General features: G+C 41.2%; 1 protein-coding gene and 1 long non-coding RNA gene across 3 annotated transcripts in view; both read right to left on the bottom strand.

Moving 5' to 3' along the window:
- Nucleotides 1-9,587, bottom strand: part of LOC309612911 — a 130,209-nt gene extending 120,622 nt beyond the window's left edge. Inside the window, exons 1-2 of the long non-coding RNA XR_014235402.1 lie at nt 8,945-9,587; nt 4,836-8,633 (exon numbers count right to left, since the gene is read on the bottom strand). This is a non-coding gene — a long non-coding RNA (uncharacterized lncRNA). The remainder of the gene's footprint in view (nt 1-4,835; nt 8,634-8,944) is intronic.
- PTPRA (protein tyrosine phosphatase receptor type A) overlaps nt 1-22,110 on the bottom strand; it is a 184,872-nt gene that overhangs the window by 70,248 nt on the left and 92,514 nt on the right. The window lies entirely within an intron of this gene.

Raw genomic sequence — 22,110 nt, 5'->3', positions numbered from 1 at the left:
CTGTTTAAAAGCTTCCCAGTTAATTGCTATGTGCAGCTTTAGTGTCTTCAGAATGAGAAGTATGGAGAAGGTAGGTTGACTGCATGAATGTACTGCCCTCCAAAGCAGACATTATACAGCTGTTCTCAACCTTTTATTTCACTTCAAACCATATCAGAGGGCTGTGGCACATTCCCATTGGTAGTAGTGGCTCATTCATCCATTCAGATGTCTATGCCCTTTACTAAGCTAGGTACTAGGGAAACAATTAGGGAGCAATACACTCAGAGGTCCCATTTTCATAAGACTCACAGCCTAGAGGTAATTTAATATGGTAGTGACTCTCCAAGGGAATCAGAACATGCCTCTCCAAGTGGCACATGACAATCTCTGAGGGAGCATGGAGAAACGCAGGTGGTTTATGCACATCCCAGGAGTTTGCCTCTGGTACCAGTAACCATGCCTAGCAGGGAATTTGGGTTCAGCCAGTGGCTTTCCCAAGGTACAGCCATGCAAGATTTGACCAGTTCCCCACTCTTCCCCCCGACCATTATCCAAAATTGGGAAAGCATACAATTCCCTCCATAAGGGTTAGAAAACAGATTGGAAGGCTGATTATTATGTATGTATCCATGTCTATTCTTGATAAACCAATAGGACATGGTTTTAGGAAAAATAACAATGTATTTGCGGGGAGGGGGTTAGACCATCACCTCATTCCATATATCAAAATAAGATCCAGATGGGCTGAAAAATTAAATGCTTACAAACACATTTTAAGAGGGAATAAATGAAAATGTGAGTTCAGAGTGAGGAAGGATTTTCTAAACATAAATGCAATGTAAGAAATCACAAAGGAATAAATCACAAAGGTAAAAATGGAATATCTGACAATAGAAAAAAATAAAAGCTACAAAATATAAAAGAAATCAATCATAAACAATGTTCATGGATAGGAGGACTCAATATTGTCAAGATGTCAGTTCTTCCCAACTTGGTTTATAGATTCAGTGCAATCTCAATCAAAATCCTACCAAGCTATTTTGTGGATATCAACAACTGGTTAAGTTTATATAGAGATGCAAAAGACTGAGAATAGCTAGCTCAATACTAGCTAAGCAGAGAGAGCAAAGTTGGAGGGTTACTGTAAAAGCAAATAGTAATATAAAAAAGCAAACAGTAATCAAGGCAGTGTGGTATTGGTGAAAGAACAGACAAATAGACCAATGGAACACGAGACAGAATCCAGATATAGACCCACATAAATATAGTCAATGGATCTTTTACAAAGGAGAAAAGGCAATACAATGGAGCAAAGATAGTCTTTTCAAAAAAATGGTGCTGGAATAGCTTGGCATACATATACAAAAAAAAAAAAAATCTAGACACAGACCTTATACTCTTCACAAAAATTAACTCAAAATGAATCACAGACCTAGATGTAAATGCAAAAGACTCCTGGAAGATAACATAGGAGAAAACTACATGACCTTGGGTTTAGCAATGACTTTTAAGATACAACACCAAAGGCAGAGCCATAGAAAAATAATCAATAAGCTGCACTTCATCAAAATTAAAAACTTCTGCTCTGCAAAAGACAATGTCAAGAGAATGAGAAGACAAGCCACAGACTGCGAGAAAATATTTGCCAAACACATATCAGGTAAAGGACTGCTATCCAAAATAAAGAACTCTTAAAATTCAACAATAAAAAAACTATCAACCCAATTAAAAAACAGACCTGAACAGACACCTCACCAAAGAAGATACACAAATGGCAAAAAAGCATATGAAAAGATGTTCAGCAACATATGTCATTAGGGAATTGCAAATTAAAACAATGAGACACCACTACACACTTATCAGAATGCCCAAAATCCAAAACACTGACAACATCAAATCCCGGTGCTTCTGCGGAGCAGGAGAAACTCTCATTCATTGTGGGAATGCAAAATGGTGTAGCCACTTTGGAAGGCAGTTTGGTGGTTTCTTACAAAACTAAACATACTCTTACCATATGACCCAAGCAATTGTGCTCCTTGGTACTCAAAATAGAACTCAAACTACTGATGGGAATACCAATTAGCCTATAATAACAAACTCCTTTCCAGAAAGATTATACAAGAATCTTAAAGGTGCCCACATTGTTTTCTGACCCATTTCCAAGGTTCTGTTCTTGAGTATATATAAATAATCTGAAACTCAGATTAAAATGATATGGAGCTATTCATTAAGTGGAAAAATACAAACAATCCAAATACCCAAAAATAGGGAAAATAGGGAAAAGTCAGTAGTATTACGCTGCTATTCAAGACAATAATTGTTGCTATTTGATATGCTATATTCGAAGAATTTAAGAAAATGGAACAAGCCCATCATTTTTAAGCTTAAAAAAACCTGTCAGATCAAAATTGAATATAGGGACTTCCCTGGTGGTGCAGTGGTTAAGACTCTGTGCTCCGAATGCAGGGGGCCTAGGTTTGATCCCTGGTCAGGGAACTAGATCTCACATGCATGCTGCAACTGAGTTCACACACCACAACTAAGGAGCCCGAGAGCTGCATCTAAGGAGCCCAAGAGCTGCAACTAAGGAGCCCGAGAGCTGCTACTAAGACCTGGCACAACCAAATAAATAATAAAAAAATAAGTAAATAAATACTAAAAAAAACCTCTGAATATACCATTTGATCTCAACTAAATTTATGTATGTATATGAATGTATATGCATGAAAGTAAGACTGGAAGGAAAAATCTATAAACATTTTAGCATAGCATTTTTTGATTTTTATTTTCTTTATGTTGTATTTTATTTCCAAGATTTTTCAAATAAGGAGCATGATATTTTTCTAAATAAAAATAATCAATAAAAGTAAGTTAAAAAGAAAATATATTTCACTACAAAGCATGAATATAAGAAGCAAAACTAAAAGAAGGAAACTGCAGAGGAAAGTGAAGTGAAAGAATTCAAGGAAAAGAACAAATGCATACTGGATGGCAAGTTGGAGAGGATTTGTATGCATAAACTAGGGAGTGAGAGGCGTGTCAGAATTTAAGAAGAGCCATGTCAGTAACAAGGTATATCCATGGACCACAACCAGGAAAACCATCGTAAAGGCCTCATTCTTCCCAGAGGATATAAAGACCCTCAGGTAAATTCCTGTGACTTCTGACACCCTGACTAAACTGCAACCACACCTATGCTTACTTTCCCTCCTCCAGTCTCCAAGTCTTTCATTCCAAGTATTCCAAAGCTGCAAAGTCAGGAAGTACAGTTGAGGCTTCCTCAGTCCTCTAGTATGCCATATGCAAACCACTTTTCCTGGAGTCTGCTCTAATACGCCCTGTTCTTGAGGGCTTTTTTGCCTTATGATTTCCTGGCACTCACTTGTCACTGAAGACACTGCATTGTGGCTCACAGTTTTCTTCCCATTCCAAAGTCCTGATATTCTCCTGGAAGATTTTGTTTCAACATCTTTACAGATGACAGCCACAATTCACATCCAGACAAGTTTCTGAGTTCCCTGACTTCCTCAACTCCAATGACCTTATACCTCCACTCCACTGGGGCCGGTCATGACAATGGCTGCACTCTAGATTTTGTCAGCACCAGGAAAAGCTCTCATACTGAATCATACTTTCCCACTCTCCAACCATACTCCCTTACCCTTGCAGTTCACACTCTATTATGTCTACTATACCTGCACTTTGACCTCACCCAGGCTTTCAGTCCCTTGAACCTCTAATTTTCTTTCCAATATCTCTGTTCTGTCTTTATTTCCTTCTCTACTCAACCAAGAAAACTTGGTGTTAGCTCAATCACTACCTTGCTAATATCCTAAATTCTTTTGCTACGTTGTTCTTCTATTACACCTACATGGGGGAAATATTCCCCAACCCTGAACTAATCCGTCAGCCCTACACCTGGACTGCCAAATGCTCCTTAAGAAAATCAAACAACCCATAAGGTTAAGATCACTGTTTCTGCCTCAATGGAACTCTGAACACTTTCTGCAATCTTTCTATATTTCCCTACTCAGCTCTCTCTCTAAGGCTCCAGTGATTTCAAAGAACCTCCTCTCCTCTCCAACCATCTCCTCTCATATCCTTGGCTGTTGGCCTTGCCTTCACTTCAGAGATAAGAGAAACCACTAGACTGGGACACCCTTAGCTACCAGTCACCTTATTTACAAATTTCTTCCTTCTCTGCAATTCCTCCCAAGAATCTCAGTCCCTTAGGAACCTTGTCCTGTAGATCCTCTAACACCATCTCCTAGCTTTAACGCCCTTTCATAACAGCATTTAAACACAATTAAGAATTTCTCAAAGAAAAGAACTCCTTTTAATCTATATCAGTCCTCCAGCTAGCACTCTCTCTACTCCACTTCACAGCCAAATTTCTAGAAAGAGCTGTCTCCATGGCAATCTGGCTTCTTTTTCCACCATTCCACTAAAACAGCTACCTCCATATTTTTAAAGAATGAGCTCTTTAAAAATATTTCCAACTCATTCACAAAGGTCTATTTTCCTCGATATATAAAGGACTCCTACAGATTAAGAGATGGCAAAAGAGCAAGAGATGAAACAGACAATTCACAGAAAACCAAATAGTTCTCTTAAATACTGATATAAGAAAAAATGCTTAAAGTCACTCATGATCAAAGAAAGCCAAATTAAAGCCATACTGCGATATCATTTTTCACCTGTCAGATACGCAAATATAAAAAAACTTTAACAACACTGCGCTGGGGCAAGGGTTTGTGTAAACAAGTACTCTCATACGATCTGTAAATATTTATCAGAATTACGAAAGCACAAACACTTTGACACAATTCTACTTGAGAATTTTACAGATATACCCATACTTTTTTTTTTTTTAAACATCTTTATTGGAGTATAATTGCTTTACAATGGTGTGTTAGTTTCTGCTTTATAACAAAGTGAATCAGTTATACATATACATATGTTCCCATATCTCTTCCCTCTTGCATCTCCCTCCCTCCCACCCTCCCTATCCCACCCCTCTAGGTGGTCACAAATCACCGAGCTGATCTCCCTGTGCTATGCAGCTGCTTCCCACTAGCTATCTATTTTACATTTGGTAGTGTATATATGTCCATGACACTCTCTCACCCTGTCACATCTTACCCCTCCCCCTCCCCATATCCTCAAGTCCATTCTCTAGTAGGTCTGTGTCTTTATTCCCGTCTTGCCACTAGGTTCTTCATGACCTTTTTTTCCCCCTTAGATTCCATATATATGTGTTAGCATACTGTATTTGTTTTTCTCTTTCTGACTTACTTCACTCTGTATGACAGACTCTAACTCCATCCACCTCACTACAAATACCTCCAGTTCGTTTCTTTTTATGGCTGAGCAATATTCCATTGTATATATGTGCCACATCTTCTTTATCCGATGATGGACACTTAGGTTGCTACCATGTCCTGGCTATTGTAAATAGAGCTGCAATGAACATTTTGGTACATGACTCTTTTTGAATTATGGTTTTCTCAGGGTATATGCCCAGTAGCGGGATTGCTGGGACGTATGGTAGTTCTATTTTTAGTTTTTTAAGGAACCTCCATACTGTTCTCCATAGTGGCTGTATCAATTTACATCCCCACCAACAGTGCAAGAGTGTTCCCTTTTCTCCACACCCTCTCCAGCATTTATTGTTTTTAGATTTTTTGATGATGGCCATTCTGACCGGTGTGAGATGATATCTCATTGTAGTTTTTTTGTTTGTTTTGTTTTTATTTTTTCAGTGTAGTTTTGATTTGCATTTCTCTAATGAATAATGATGTTGAGCATTCTTTCATGTGTCTGTTGGCAATCTGTATATATCTTCTTTGGAGAAATGTCTATTTAGGTCTTCTGCCCATTTTTGGATTGGGTTGTTCGTTTTTTTGTTATTGAGCTGCATGAGCTGCTTGTAAATCTTGGAGATTAATCCTTTGTCAGTTGCTTCATTTGCAAATATTTTCTCCCATTCTGATGGTTGTCTTTTGGTCTTGTTTATGGTTTCCTTTGCTGTGCAAAAGCTTTTAAGTTTCATTAGGTCCCATTTGTTTATTTGTGTTTTTATTTCCATTTCTCTAGGAGCTGGGTCAAAAAGGATCTTGCTGTGATTTATGTCATACAGTGTTCTGCCTATGTTTTCCTCTAAGAGTTTGATAGTATCTGGCCTTACACTTAGGTCTTTAATCCATTTTGAGTTTATTTTTGCGTATGGTGTTAGGGAGTGTTCTAATTTCATACTTTTACATGTACCTGTCCAATTTTCCCAGCACCACTTATTGAATGGGCTGTCTTTTCTCCACTGTATATGCTTGCCTCCTTTATCAAAGATAAGGTGACCATATGTGCGTGGGTTTATCTCTGGGCTTTCTATCCTGTTCCACTGATCTATATTTCTGTTTTTGTGCCAGTACCAAACTGTCTTGATTACTGTAGCTTTGTAATATAGTCTGAAGTCAGGGAGCCTGATTCCTCCAGCTCCATTTTTCGTTCTCAAGATTGCTTTGGCTATTCGGGGTCTTTCGTGTTCCCATACAAATTGTGAAATTTTTTGTTCTAGTTCTGTGAAAAATGCCAGTGGTAGTTTGATAAGGATTGCATTGAATCTGTAGATTGCTTTGGGTAGTAGAGTCATTTTCACAATGTTGATTCTTCCAATGCAAGAACATGGTATATCTCTCCATCTATTTGTATCATCTTTAATTTCTTTCATCAGTGTCTTATAATTTTCTGCATACAGGTCTTTTGTCTCCTTAGGTAGGTTTATTCCTAGATATTTTATTCTTTTTGTTGCAATGGTAAATGGGAGTGTTTTCTTAATTTCACTTTCAGATTTTTCATCATTAGTGTATAGGAATGCAAGAGATTTCTGTGCATTAATTTTGTATCCTGCTACTTTACCAAATTCATTGATTAGCTCTAGGAGTTTTCTGGTAGCATCTTTAGGATTCTCTATGTATAGTATCATGTCATCTGCAAACAGTGACAGCTTTACTTCTTCTTTTCCGATTTGGATTCCTTTTATTTCTTTGTCTTCTCTGATTGCTGTGGCTAACACTTCCAAAACTATGTTGAATAATAGTGGTGAGAGTGGGCAACCTTGTCTTGTTCCTGATCTTAGTGGAAATGGTTTCAGTTTTTCACCATTGAGGACAATGTTGGCTGTGGGTGTTACCCATACTTTTAAAGTGACCAATATACAGGTTATTCAATGAAACATAGTCTGCAATAGAAAGAGACTGAAAATAACCTAAATGTTTATCAATGGGAGAGGGGGACGTGTTTAAATAAATTATGGCATATTCATAAAATGGAATACTATGCAGCTGTTAAACAAAATGAGGCTCTTTGGAGATCATTTTATTTCAGCACACATGCCTTTTTTTTCTATTTTGAACCATCTTAAAAATAACTTTTGTGGGACTTCCCTGGTGGCGCAGTGGTTAAGAATCCGCCTGCCAGTGCAGGGGACACGGGCTCCATCCCTGGTCCAGGAAGATCCCACATGCCGCGGAGCAACTAAGCCCATGCGTCACAACTACTGAGCCTGCACTCTAGAGCCTGCGAGCCACAACTACTGAGCCCACATGCCACAACTACTGAGCCCACGTGCCACAACTACTGAAGCCCATATGCCTAGAGCCGGTGCTCTGTGACAAGAGAAGCTACTGCAATGAGAAGCCTGCACACTGCAACAAAGAGTAGCCCCCGCTCTCCGCAACTAGAGGAAGCCCACGTGCAGCAACGAAGACCCCACGCAGCCAAAAAAACAATAATAATAACTTTCGCAAAAAACTCAAAATTCATGAGAGGAGGGACTTCCCTGGTGGTCTGGTGGTTAAGAATCCGCCTTCCAATGCAGGGGATGTGGGTTCGATCCCTGGTTGGGGAACTAAGATCCCACATGCCGCGGGGCAACTAAGCCCATGCACTCCAACTACTAAGCCCGTGCACCACGACTAGAGAGCCAATGCGTCACAACTAGAGAGCCCATGCACCGCAACTAGAGAGAAGCCCGTGCACTGCAACCAAGAGCCTGCATGACGCAACGAAAGATCCTGCATGCTGCAACTAAGACCCAATGCAGCCATAAATAAATAAATAGATAAATTTTTTAAAAAATTCACAAGAGGAAAAGCCGACTGGTATTTCTTTCTCCTTCGCCCATCCCCCTTTCTCTTCCTCTCTTCCCCACCCTTCTCTGTGTGTGTCTGTCTCTCTCCCTCTCTCTCACTCTCACACACACACACACACACACACACACACACACACACATGACTTCTTTGTTGTTAAATCCCTCAACCTCTCTGTCACATCTGATTTATTGACATCCCATACTCTCCCAAATTTATCTCTTCCCCATACCTCTCTCTGAATTGAGGATTTTGAAAGCTGGTTCTATGACGAAGGCCTAGTCTTGACACAGATGAACAGTTAAATAGTTTGAATCTGAGGGAAATATGCACTATCAAACGTCAGAAGGAAACCAGCCCTCCCTTTCAGCTATAGTCTGCGCGATGCCAGGAAGCCTGTGCACAAATTCTAATAGTAGGAATGGTTCTGCCTTGTCACAGCATGATTTTTAGATGACCTATTTGTGATACTTTTATTTTATTTTTAAAATTAGTTTGTCTGGGCTTCCCTGGTGGCGCAGTGGTTGAGAATCTGCCTGCCAATGCAGGGGACACGGGTTCGAGCCCTGGTCTGGGAAGATCCCACATGCCGCGGAGCAACTAGGCCCGTGAGCCACAATTACTGAGCCTGCGCGTCTGGAGCCTGTGCTCCGCAACAAGAGAGGCCGCGATAGTGAGAGGCCCGCGCACCGCGATGAAGAGTGGCCCCCACTTGCCGCAACTAGAGAAAACCCTCGCACAGAAATGAAGACCCAGCACAGCCATAAATAAATAAATAAATAAATAAAATTTAAAAAAAAATTAGTTTGTCTGACGACTTCTTTTAAAACTAAATATACACCTAGCTTCATGACCCAATAATCCCATTTCTATAATATTTACACAAGAGAAATAAGAACATATGCCCAAAAAAAGACTAGTACAAGAATGTTTGTAACAAAAAGCTGAAAATAATCCAAGTGACTATCACTAACAGAATATATAAACGGAAAGTGTTTTTTTCTCACAATGGAATATTAGTAATAAAAAGGAAAGAACTACTGATACACACAAAAACATGGATGAATCTAAAAAACATCATGCTGAGTGAAAAAAGCCTTACACAAAAGAGTACATAACATATGACTCCACACAGATGAAGTTCTGGAAAAAGCAAAACTAATCTGTGGTGGAAAAATCAGAACAATGGTTGCCTGGGAAAGAGATGGAGGATTTACTGAAAAGGAACATGAGGGTACTTCGTGGACAACAGTAATACTCTGTATCTTGACAGGGAAATGGGTTGTGTGGGTGTATGCATTTTTCAGAACTCACTGAATGATAACTTAAGATTTGTCCATTTCACTGTACATAAATTTTCTCTCTAAAAAGATTCCACCCATAAACACATGTTGTAAATGATATGTATGCTTAAATAACTGGGAAGAAGTACACTGATATACACAACTTACTTTGAAATACATTAAAAACAATATGAATTGATGAATACAGGGGATGGATAGACAGATACAGTAGAGTAAAATGTTAATTGTAGAATTTAGCTGGGTGGATATAAAATTCTCTCAACTCTTCTCTACATTTGAAATGTTTATAATAAAAGGCTGCTTACAAAAATCAGTTCTGAGAGAACTGGTATTTTCATGGTATTGCACTGCATAAACTTGGGACATAGTATTTTGCCCATTTATTCAAGTTTTTATGTTCAAAGTGTTACTGTATTTTTTGTCCTATTCATTTCTTCCTGGTTTTTTTATATTATATTACCATTGTGAATGGAATCTTTTTTTTTTTTAAATTTCAGCTTCACTAAGGTAAAACTGACATATAAAATTATAAGATATTTAAAGTGTACATTGTGGTGATTCTATATACACATACATTGTGAAAGAATTTCCCCCATCTAGTTAATTAATACATTCATCACCTCACCTGTTTATCTTTTTTGGGGGGAGAGAAAATTTAAGTTCTAATCTCTTAGCAAATTTCATTTATATAATAGAGTGTTGTCAAATATAGTTACCATCTTTTATGTTAGATCCTTAGACCTTACTCATCTTCTAGCTGAAATGAGTGGAATCTTTTAATGTTATTTATTAAAAGATTACTTTTCTTATATAGGAAAGACATTGGTCCTCCTCCCCTTCACTGAAATTATAAGCTATTAAAATAAATAAATAAAGCATGCTCATTACTTGACATACAAACAGGGAATTCCCTGGTGGTCTAGTGGTTAGGACTCAGTGCTTTCACTGCCATGGCCCGGGTTCAATCCCTGGTCAGGGAACTAAGATCTTGCAAGCTGGGCATGGCGCAGCCAAAAAACAACAACAACAAGACATACAAACAGAACAGATGGATATAAAGAAAAATCTAAGTCTCATTCACCTCCTGCCTGTCCCATTTCCCAAAAGTGATCACTAAATACTTTTTCTTATCCTTTAGAGATTTTCTATACTATAAAATTATATACCTACACATAAAAAATAAATAAATAAACAGGATAGTAGATCTGCTGTCTACAGCTTGCATTTTTACTTAAATAATAAATCCTGGACATCTTCCACATCAATACTTTCCAGCTACTTTTCTTTTCAATAGCTGCATAGTGCTTTATCATATGGGTATACCACAATCATTTTAACCAGTCTTTCTGTTTGCTTTTGTTAGGTAGGAGTTAACTGTATATGATTTCCTCTTCTATCTTACACATTTTTAATATTAATTAATTAATTAATTAATTTTTGGCTGTGTTGGGTCTTCATCGCTGTGCGCAGGCTTTCTCTAGTTGCGGTGAGTGGGGGCTACTCTTTGTTGCGGTGCGCGGGCTTCTCATTGCAGTGGCTTCTCTTTGTTGTGGAGCACGGGCTCTAGGCACACGGGCTTCAGTAGTTCTGGCTCGCGGGCTCTAGAGCACAGGCTTGGTAGTTGTGGCGCACGGGCTTAGTTGCTCCACGACATATGGGATCTTCCCAGACCAGGGCTTGAACCTGTGTCCCCTGCACTGGCAGGCGGATTATTAACCACTGCGCCACGAGGAAGTCCTTATACGTTATTTTTGATTGGGCAACAAAGGCCTGAGTAAAGACAGAATTATATACTCCAGGAAAGCCAAATAATGGAAGAAACTCAAGCTTATACATTTTTCATTTTTTTCAAACACCTTGTGAATAATAAGCCTTTGGTTATGTGAGTATAGAATAAATGAGCAGGGAGGCTTTGGGAGATGAGTCATGAAGGTCTGGGCAGTTCCCTAATTTATTGGACACAATGGCATACACACTGTATCCTTTCTCCTACCCTACCACACCCAGACAAAAGGCTAATATACAGTTCTTTTTTCATTACAAAAACATTTCTTACTTAAAAAAATTTGTTTCCACTGCACATACATTAGGGAGATAAACCAGGAAAGTTTAACATTCAAATAACAAAGGAAAACCAAGATGCCATTAGCAATACTTAAAAGCCTTAGGACAAACAACAAAGGAAGTTCTGAAAAATTATAGCTATTGTTTTCCTAATATTTTAGTGTCTAAGAACATTTCCTAAATGTTCTTAAAATTCAAATTCAGCATAGCAGATCTGAGACATTCCCCAGGGAATCATGTGGAGGCTGAATTCTGCAGTGGGGACATGGATGGTAGGCAGTGTCCATTGGCTGTTAAATCACTCACACTTGCCCTCCCATCTCAAAGCCCAGTTTGCACTGAGCACTTGGTATGCTTCCTCTCACTTAATCCTTCCCAATCCTATGATGCTGATATTGGTGTTATTACAACTTACCATGCTGTGTACCTTGTGGGGGAGGGAGTCTCTCTTGAATTGCAATCAATTATACATGCTTACACACATTTCAAGGGTAGATTATTTGAAATATATATACTGCACCCAAGATGAAGGAATCATCACAGGCATATTGAGTATCTAGTAGAGAAAGAATTTTTGAGCTTCTGGCCAAAGACAAACACTCCTTGCCCAGATGTACACTCCCTGTCAATGGACCCTGAGGTCCGGAGAGACATGCCACCCTCACCTAAGAACAAGGAGAGGAAGAAAGAAAGAAAACTGGATGCTAGTACTAAGGAGAACACGCCCATTCCTCAGCTAGGTGTAGACAAGTGACTAAATTCTGGCCAAGGAGATATAAGCTAAAGTGTATTATGAGATCTCTAGGAAGGTGGTTTAACAGGGAGGGAGGTAGGGAGTCTTTTTTCCCTGTCCTCTCTCTCCTGTAATCTAGAATTCAGATGTGATGATTAGAGCCCCAGCAGCCATTATGGACCCTGAAGTGACTTTCAGGATAATAGAATAGAGAGCTAGAAAGAGACCAAGTTCTCTGATGACACTGTTGAACTGCCATACCAGCCCTGCTTACTTTCAGATTTCATATATACAAGAAAGAAATAAATCTATTTTCTAATATATGCAACCAACCCCAATCCTGATACAGATAGTTATAAAGAATAAGAAGACCAACTCCTAACATTATGACTTGCTATGGATAAGGAATGGAAATAATGAGGGTGCTCTGAAATGCATTTTCCTTGGTGCTCTTCCTAGGAAGCACAATGTTGCATACATCTGCTAAAGAAAATATGTTACAAAGAATTAATATTATGAAGTTCCCACTAGCAAAGGAGAGCTCAGCCAATCTGCACATTCTCCAGAGTATAGACCCTGGCTGTGATAGCTTCCATTAAGAGTCCATCTATACAAAGTTAAGCATTCAATATTCAATACATTGATAAAATATGATCAAGTATCAGGTACAATTTATCTCAATATTTGGCCTTTTATCTCAGTTAAATCTCAGAGCAACTCTACATGAGAGATACTCTTCATATTCCCATTTTGAAGATAAAGAAATTGAGAGATGGTCACATAGCTGGTAGTTGTAGAAGTAGAATTCAAATCCAGGTCTACCGGACTTTTCTTCACATATCACTGTTTGACCCTTCAAAAGCTTAAAGACTGTTGAAAGATGTCTCCCAGATGTGGAAGAAACAAAGAAGTGGCAGCTAGGAGTGTTATGCTCTGCCTGAGCCTTCTTCTAGAGCTTTTCAGGTTCTCTGATTTGAGAAAAAGGCACCTAGATGGAGAGTTCAGTTCCTTCAGCTAACTGTTCACTCATCAACATTATGTTATTTATTATTAAGATCAAAAACTATTTTTACAACTATAATCCTTGGTTGCCTGCTATATGCTAGGCATTTGTATGAGGCATTCTATATACTTTAACCCAATTAATCCCCACAACCACCTTCTGAGTTACTGTTTTTCCATTCTACAAATGAATAAAGATCACAGAGGTTAAGGAATTTGTCCAAGGCCACATACCTATTAAGTGCCTACTAGGATTCAAACTCAGGGCTTTTAAAACTCTAAAGTTCCCTCTTGCCAATGTCGGGGACACGGGTTCGAGTCCTGGCCCGGGAAGATCCCACATGCCGTGGAGCAACTAAGCTCGTGCACCACAATTACTGAGCCTGTGCTCTAGAGCCCGCAAGCCACAACTACTGAAGCCCACATGCCTAGAGCCGGTGCTCCACAACAAGAGAAGCCACTGCAATGAGAAGCCTCCACACCGCAACGAAGAGTAGCCCCCGCTCGCCACAACTAGAGAAAGCCTGCGCGCAGCAACAAAGACCCAAGCAGACAAAAAAATAAACAAATAAAATAAATAAATAAATATTCCAAAAAACAAAAAACCTCCAGCCAGATAATGGGAATACACAGACAGATTAGATAGGGACTAGGTATAGATTGACATCAAGTAGTTCACTAATCAGCAGTGAGGCACAAATAAGCTATTTATTTCAAACCCTGAATTATCACCTGGCATAATGTTAGTCAATTAACACTAAGGCGAGGTAGTAAAACTGCACACCACAGAAGGAATTTTCAGGGGGGGTAATGCTTGAGATGAACTTGGAAGGATAAAGAGCAGTTAGCCAGGAGAAGGGTCAGAAACAAGAAAAAGTCTTTAAAGCAAAGAGGACTTTGAAGCTTGGAAAGGTCTATCTGGTTCCAGGAATGGCAAAGAGCTAGGTAAGGGCATCAAGCAGGACCTCGATAAACATTTGCTAAATGAACGTGAAAATGGCAGACATGAAAGACTGGGGTCTGTGAGGATATGTGGAGGAAATGCAGGAGATGAGGCTAGAAGAAGCAGCGAACAGATCACAAAGGGGCCTGTCAGGCCACAATAAAAAGTTTTGACTTTCCACTGAACACACTGAGGAACCACCAAAGGCTTTAACACAGGGAGGTTGACCATAACAATTTGGATTTTAAAACAATGACTGACAGCAGGGTAGAGGATCAACTGTTGTGGTTTGAGGTTAGAAGGGCTGCTGACTGAAGCTTTCTGAAATAATCTAGCCAATAAACCAGGAGGACCTCAGAGCAGGGCTGATAAGTGTAGAGGGGCAGAACTGAAAACTTAACAATGAGATGCCAGAGGTAAGGAAGGCCCAGGTCCCTGACTTAGATGAATCTCAATGCTATATGCAGGAGGATGATTGCTTTGAGACATACCATAGGGAAGGTGATGAGCTTAGTTCTGGACATTGAGAACAGTGCAGTACTACAGTACATGTTGTACCTACAGGGGAAGGAATGGGGGTGAAGGGTTGGAGAAGGGGCAGAACGGTAGACAGGCAATGACAGAGCAGCTGCCACGGAAGTCAGGCAGTAAGCCAAAGAAAAGAAGAAGACAGCTGTAGAGATGGACAAAAGCAGCAATGAGCAAGCCAGGCAGGAGACATCTGACAAGCACAGGAGGCAGGAGTAGGTGGGTGCTGATGAGTAAAAAACTGACACATGCCTGGGACTTCCCTGATGGTCCAGTGGCTAAGACTCCACGTTCCCAGTGCAGGGGCCTGGGTTCGATCCCTGGTCAGGGAACTAGATCCCACATGCCACAACTAAGAGTTCGCACGCCGCAACTCTAAAGATCCCACATGCCGCAACTAAGACCTGGCGCAGCCAAATAAATAAATAAATAAATAATCAAACAAACAAACAGCAAAATATAATTCTCAACTTAAAAAAAAAATTTTGACACATGCCACTAAGGGAGGGTGGAGTAGGAATGGCACACACACCCTGGATACTTGCTAGTGAGAAAAAAGAACCTGAAAAACTGCTGAAGGGCTCCTGAAGAAGTCCTGGAACACCAGAAATCAACTTTCATTATAGGTCTTCAATGGAGAAAGAAAACGTGATACAGGTCCATAATAAAGGGGAGAGGAACCCCTAAAATTAATAGGAGTCTGAAGCTCTCAAGAGCAGCTCATTTCCAAAGATGAGCTTATGTAGAGAATGAAAAAGGACCACTAAGGCTGAGAAACAGATTGTTAAATTCTACTGTCTTTGAGTCACACCTAAGGCAAGATTCAATTTGGGGCCTGGAGAGAGATGAGCCTGGAGACAATGAAATCAGATTACTTCAATAAACAAAATAGTTTAGTATAAACTTATACTGCAGATTAATTAAGACAAAGAGCAATATGGAGAAGTATTTGTTCTGCTTAAAGCACATACTGGAATAAACTACTGGAGATATAAAGCCAAAATATAGTACAGGTTATGTGCATAAAATAAAATTTAAAAACAAACCAGAGACAGAGCCTGGCCAAGATGGTAGAGTAGGATGACCCTGAGCTCACCGCCTCTCGCAGGCACACCAAAATCAGAATTATCTGCAGAGCAACTATTGATGAGAAAGACTGGAATCTAGCAGAAAAGATCTACAAAGATATAAAGAAGGAAACCACAACCAGATGGGCAGGAGGGATGGAGTCTCGATAGAGTCAAGACCCATAGCCCCAGGAGGGCAAAACGCAACAGGAGGATAATTTTTATTACAGGGGTTCTCCCCAGGCAGCAACGGGTTTGAGCTCCACACTGGGGTCCTGCACCAGGAAGACAAACCCCCAGAATACTTGGCTTTGAAGGCCAAGGGGGCTTAACTTGTGGGAGTCCCAGAGAGCTGTGGGAAATAGCCTCTTAAAGGGCACATACAAAATCTCACATGCTTCAGTTCGGGATCCAGAGCAGAAGCAGTAATTTGAAAGGAGGCTGGGTCAGACCCACCTGCTAATCTTGGAGAGTCTCCCAGAGAGGCAGGAGGCAACTGGAGCTCACTCTGGGGACACAGACACTGGTGGCAGCCATTTTGGGGAGCTCGTTCTACCACGTGCACATTGGTGCTAGCAAGCACCATTTTGGAATCCTCCCTCTAGCTTATTAGCACTGGGACATTGCTCCACCCACCAGCCTGTCAGCCCCAGTACTGGGTCGCCTCAGGCCAAGCAACTAGCCAGGCAGGGGCACAGCCCCACTCACCAGCAGGTAGGCTACCTTAATACCTCCTGAGCCCACAGCCAACTTGGGACATGGCCCTGTCCACCAGAGGGCCTAGGACCTGGCCCTATACACCAGTGGGCAGGCACCAGCCCTGGAAACTCTGGGGACCTGCAGCCAGAGACCCTAGGACCCAGCTCCGCCCACCAGTGGGCAGGCGCACCAGTGAGCCAACACACCAACTCCAGGACCCCCAGGGCCCTGCAGCCAGAGACCCTGGGCCCTGGTTCTGCCCACCTGTGAGTTGGCACTAGCCCAGGGACCAGAGTCAGACAACAGTGGGCAGGCACTAGCCACAGGAGCCCCTGGGCCCCAGCTCCACCCACCAACAAGCCAACGCCAACTCCAAGACACCTTGGGCCCCTCAGCAAGTGAGCCTGGTATCTGGTCCCATGCACTAGTGGGCGGGTACAGGCTTCAGGACACCCTAGAGAGAACAGCCAGCTGTGCTGGGATCTGGCCCCACTCACCAGAGGGCCAACACCAGCTCCAGGACTCCCAGGGCTCTACAGCAGAAATCACAGGACCCAGCTATGCCCATCAGTGAGCCAGCACTAGCCCCAGAACCTCTAAGACCTTGACCCCATTCACCAGAGGTTCAATACCAGCTCTGGGACCACTTAGCCCTGCAGCCAGAGACCCGGGGACCTGGCTTCACTCACTGATGGGCAGGCACCAGTCCTGGGATCCCTTGTACCCCAATCCTACCCACCAGCTGGTGGATACCAACCCCAGGCCACCGCAGCCCTGCAGTCTGCCCTGTCAGGACCCAGATAACAAGCCAGCAGGTTGGCACCAGCCCTGGCACCCCCTCACCCAGGACCCAGTTCTGCCCAGTAGCAGGTCAACACCAGCTCTGGGACACCTTGGGCCCCTCAGCCAGCAGCCTCACCCAACAGCAGGTTGAACCAGCTCTGGGACCTTGGGGCCCTGCACCCAGAGACCCCAGGACCCAGCTCCTCCTAGCAGCAAGCTGGCACTAGCCCCAGGACCCCCTGGGCCCTTGCCCCGCCCACTAGTTGGTCAACACCAGCCATGGCCCCACATACCAACAGGCCCAACACCATCTCTGAGATGTCTTGGACTCCTCAGCCAGGTGCCCCAGGGTCCAGCCCCACTCACCAGTGGAGCAGCACCAGCTTTGTGACATCCTGGAACCTGCAGCCAGCCATGTCAGGAATTGGGCCCACTCACCAGCAGGCTACACTACATCCAGGAACCCTGGCCCTGCAACCTGCCTCCCCCGAATCCGGCTCTGCCCACCAGTGATCCGGCACTAGCCCTGGGACCCCCTCGGGGTTCCACAGCCAGCTGCCTCATGACCCGGCCCAGCCAACCAGTGGCCAGCAGCCTCCGCACAAGGTAGGGCCTGGCAACCAAATGGACCAGGGGCCAGCCACACCTACCAGACCACCACAACAGAAGGACCCATGCAATTCATATAGTGGGCACCCCTAGAGCATATAGGTCTGGTGACTAGAGGGGAGTGCACTGCTGGGATGCATAGGACGTGTCCTACAAAAAGCCATTTCTCCAAGGTCAGGAAATGTAACCTACCAGATACACAGAAATAAAAACAGCAAATTAGGCATAATGAGGTGACAAAGGAACATGTTCCAAATGAATGAACAAGATAAAACCCGAGAAGAAGAACTAAGTACAGTGGAGATAGGCACTCTACCCAATAAAGAATTCAAGGCAATGATTGTAAAAATGACCAAAGAACTTGAGAGAAGAATGGATGAACAGAGTGAGAACTTAACAGTTTGTTTTTTTTTTAATTTATTTATTTTATTATTTATTTTTGGCTGTGTTGGGTCTTTGTTTCTGTGCGAGGGCTTTCTCTAGTTGTGGCAAGTGGGGGCCACTCTTCATCGCGGTGCGCGGGTCTCTCACTATCGCGGCCTCTCTTGTTGTGGAGCACAGACCAGACGCACAGGCTCAGTAGTTGTGGCTCACGGGCCTAGTTGCTCCGTGGCATGTGGGATCCTCCCAGACCAGGGCTCGAACCCGTGTCCCCTGCACTAGCAGGCAGATTCTCAACCACTGCACCACCAGGGAAGCCCAGAACTTAACAGTTTTAAACAAACAGTTGGAAAATATAAAGAAGAACCAGAGATGAAGAATACAACAACTGAAATGAAAAATGCACTAGAAGGAATCATCAGTATATTAAATGATAAAGAGGAACATATCAGCAAGCTGGAAGACAAAGTAGTGGAAATCACTGAAGCTGAACAACAACAAAAAAAAGAAATGAGGACAGTTTAAGAGACTGCGAGAACAACATCAAGAGTACTAACATTTGGGACCTTCCTGGTGGTCCAGTGGCTAAGACTCCACACTCCCAATGCAGGGCGCCTGGGTTCGATCCCTGGTCAGGGAACTAGATCCCACATGCTGCAACTAAAAAGATCCTGCACGCTGCAACAAAGATCCCGTATGCTGCAACGAAGAGCCAGTGTGCTGCAACTAAGACCCAGCGCAGCCAAAAAAGAGTACTAACATTAGCATTACAGGGGTCCCAAGAGAGAAAGGGGCAGAGAACATATATGGAGACGTAACAGCTGAAAACTTCCCTAACCTGGGAGAGGAAACAGACATCCAGGTCTAGGAAGCACAGAGAATTCCAAACAGGATCAATCCAAAGAGGACCACACCAAGACACACTGTAATTAAAATGGCAAAAAAAAAAAAAAAAAGATAAAGAGACAACATAAAAAGCAGCAAGACAAAAGCAACAAGCTATGTACTAGGGAACTTCCATAAGGCTATCAGCTGAATTTTCAGAAGAAACTCTGCAGGCCAGAAGGGAGTAGCATGATATATTTAAATTGATGAAAGGGGAAAACTTACAATCAAGAATACTCTACCTGGGGGCTTCCCTGGTGGCGCAGTGGTTGAGAATCTGCCTGCCAATGCAGGGGACACGGGTTCGAGCCCTGGTCTGGGAAGATCCCACATGCCGCAGAGCAGCTAGGCCCGTGAGCCACAACTACTGAGCCGGTGCGTCTGGAGCCTGTGCTCCGCAAGAGAGGCCACGACAGTGAGAGGCCCGCGCACCGCGATGAAGAGTGGCCCCCGCTTGCCGCAACTGGAGAAGGCCCTCGCACAGAAACGAAGACCCAACACAGCCAAGAATAAAATATAAATAAATAAATAAATAAATAAATTTAAGGATTTCTGAGTTTTCCTATTAAAAAAAAAAGGCTACAACTAGAAACATAAAAATGACAAAAGGAAAAAGCTCATCAATAAAGGCAAATAAACAGTAAAGTATTAAATAAACCACATACAAAAGCTAGTAGGAAAGTTAAAAGACGAAAGTAATAAAATCATCTATATCTACAGTAAGTAGGTAAAGGATACCCAAAACAAAGAGATGAAAAACATGATGTCAGAAACAGTAATCATGGGAGGAGGGAGTTAAAAAATAATGCAGGGTTGTTAAAATGCATTTGAAATTAAGAGATCAGCAACTTAAAATCTATAATAGATACACACACAAAAAAGAGAAAGGATTCCAAACATAACATTAAAAATAGTCATCAAATCACAAGAGAACAAAAAGAGCAAAAAAGAACTACAAAAAACCCCCCAAAACAATTAACAAAATGGCAGTAAGTACATTCCTATCAATAATTACTTTAAATGTAAATGGACTAAATACTCCAATCAAAAGACCAAGTGGCTGAATGGATACAAAAACAAGACCCATATATATGCTGCCTATGAGAGACTCACTTCAGATCTAAAGGCACACACATAGACTGAAAGTAATGGGATGCAAAAAGGAATTTTATGCAAATGGAAATCAAAAGAAAGCTGAGGTACAAACACTTATATCAGATAACTTAGACTTTAAAACTAAGACTGTAACATGAGACAAAGAAGGACAGTATGGAGGTTCCTCAAAAAACTAAAACTAGAACTACCATATGATACAATTCCACTCTTGGGTATATACCCGAAGAAAACAAAAACACTGCTTTGAAAAGATACATGCACCCCAATGTTCACAACAGCATTATTTACAACAGTCAAGATATGGAAGCAACCTAAGTGCCCATCAACAGATGAATGGATAAAGAGGATGTGGTGTGTACAAACACACACACACACACAAACACACACACACACAGGAATACTACTGAGCCATAAAAAAGAATGAAAAATTGTCATTTCCACAATATGGATGAACCTGGAGGATATTGTGCTTAGTAAAATAAATCAGACAGAGAAAGACAAATACTGTATGTTATCACTTATATGTGGAATGTAAAAAATAAACATGGACCTCCCTGGCAGTCCAGTGATTGGGACTCTGCGTTTCCATTGCAGGGGGCATGGGATCCCTGGTTGGGGAACTAAGATCCCGCATGCTGCACAGGAAGAGAGGAAGGGAGGGAGTAAGGAAAGAAGGAAATAGAATAGAATAAATAAAATAAAATAAAATAAAAATAAAAACTAAACAAGCAAATGAATATAACAAAACAGAAACAGACTTACAGACATAGAGAACAACTAGTGGCTACCAGTGTGGAGAAGGAAGCGGGGAGGGGCAAGACAGGAGTAGGAGATTAAGAAGTACAAACTACTATGTATAAAATAAGTAAGCTACAAGGATATATTATACCGTAAAGGGAATTACAGTGAGTATTTTTATAATATCTTTAAATGAAGTGTAATCTATACAAATTTGAGTCACTATGCTATATACCTGAAACTAATATAATACTGTAAGTCAACTGTATCTCAATTAAAAAACAAAAACAAAAACCAGGGACAATTTTGAAAAGAATAAAATGTGAGGAATCTATTTACCCAGTGTTAAGGCTAAAATGTACAGATCTATGAAATAAAATTAAGAGCCAGAAACAGACCCACACAAATATGCCCAAATAATTTTTGACAAAGGTACAAAGGCAATTCAATGGAGGAAAGACAGCCTTTTCAACAAATTGTGCTGGGACAACTGGATATCCACATGCCAAAGAATGAGGTTGGACCCCCAACTTACACCATATACAAAAATTAACTCAAAATAGATCAAAGACCTAAACATCAAAGCTAACACTATAAAACTCTTAGAATATAAGGGAAAAGCTTCATGACATTGGATCTGGCAATGATTTTTTAAAATATAACTCCAAAAACACAGGTAACAAAATAAAAAAATAGCTAAATTATCAAAATTTAAAACTTCTGTGTATGAAAGGACACTATCAACAGAATGAAAAGAACACCCAGGGATGAGAGAAAATATGTGCAAACCACCTATCTGATAAGGAATTGAAAACTAGAATACATAAAGAACTCCTACAACTCAACAACCAAAAAGACAACCTGGTTTAAAAAAATGGGCAAAGGACTTGAATAGACATTTCTCCAAAGATACACAAGTTTCCAATAAGCCTATGAAAAAGGCTCAACATCACTAATCATTAGGGAAATCAAATCAAAACCATACGGAGATACCATTTCACATCCACTAGGATAGCTATTATTAAAAAAGAAAGAAAGAAAGAAAGAAAAGAAAGAAAAGAAAAATGAAAGAAAAGAACAAGTTTTGGCGAGGATGTAGAGAAACTGGAACACTTGCACATTGCTAATG

The sequence above is a fragment of the Balaenoptera borealis genome, assembly GCF_965194805.1.
Source record: "Balaenoptera borealis genome assembly, chromosome: 16".
In the NCBI taxonomy this organism is placed as follows: Eukaryota; Metazoa; Chordata; class Mammalia; order Artiodactyla; family Balaenopteridae; genus Balaenoptera; species Balaenoptera borealis.
This window is presented reverse-complemented; position numbering and strand designations above follow the sequence as displayed.